At 41.2% G+C, this 582-nt stretch overlaps 1 non-coding gene across 1 annotated transcript; it reads left to right on the forward strand.

The window, feature by feature from the left end:
* The first annotated feature begins 201 nt into the window (after window positions 1–201).
* On the forward strand, window positions 202–308 carry LOC133780856 (small nucleolar RNA R71). Its single transcript, XR_009869665.1, has one exon. It is a non-coding gene; the product is annotated as a small nucleolar RNA R71 (small nucleolar RNA).
* Window positions 309–582: the final 274 nt, after the last annotated feature.

Here is a 582-nt window from a genome sequence, read left to right on the forward strand (position 1 = left end):
ATTTACATCATGAATACCAGCCACCTTTCTACCTGTAGATGATCTAGAAGTGGGCCACTGATAGTTGTTGTTGGATATCCTCTCAAGAATTTCATATACCTCATTATAGCACTTAGCAAGAAGAGCCCCATTTACTGAAGCACCATTCTAGTATGAGCATTGAGATCGTTATAGAAGGTCTCCATCTGGATGCAATGTGGAATGCCATGGTGTGGGCATTTGCGCAACAAGTCCTTTAATCGCTCCCATGCCTCATATAAAGATTCTTCATCAAGTTGCTGAAATGAAGTAATCTCATTGTGGAGCTTGGAATTTTTAGTGAGAGGAAAATACTTCATCAAAATCCGCTCAACCAACTCTTGCCAAGTAGTCACAGAATCAGAAGGCAAAGAGTTCAACCAAGCTCTCGCTCTGTCTCTCAAGGAGTATGGGAACAACTTCAATCTCAGGGAATCCTCTATAACTCCGGGCAACTTGAAAGAATCACTCACTTAAATGAACAAGTGAAAATGAAGGTGAAGATCTTCTGTTGGCATTCCACTGAACTGGCCCACAATTTGAAGCATTTGGAACATAACTAGC

Source organism: Humulus lupulus, chromosome 5, assembly GCF_963169125.1.
Source record: "Humulus lupulus chromosome 5, drHumLupu1.1, whole genome shotgun sequence".
NCBI lineage: Eukaryota > Viridiplantae > Streptophyta > Magnoliopsida > Rosales > Cannabaceae > Humulus > Humulus lupulus.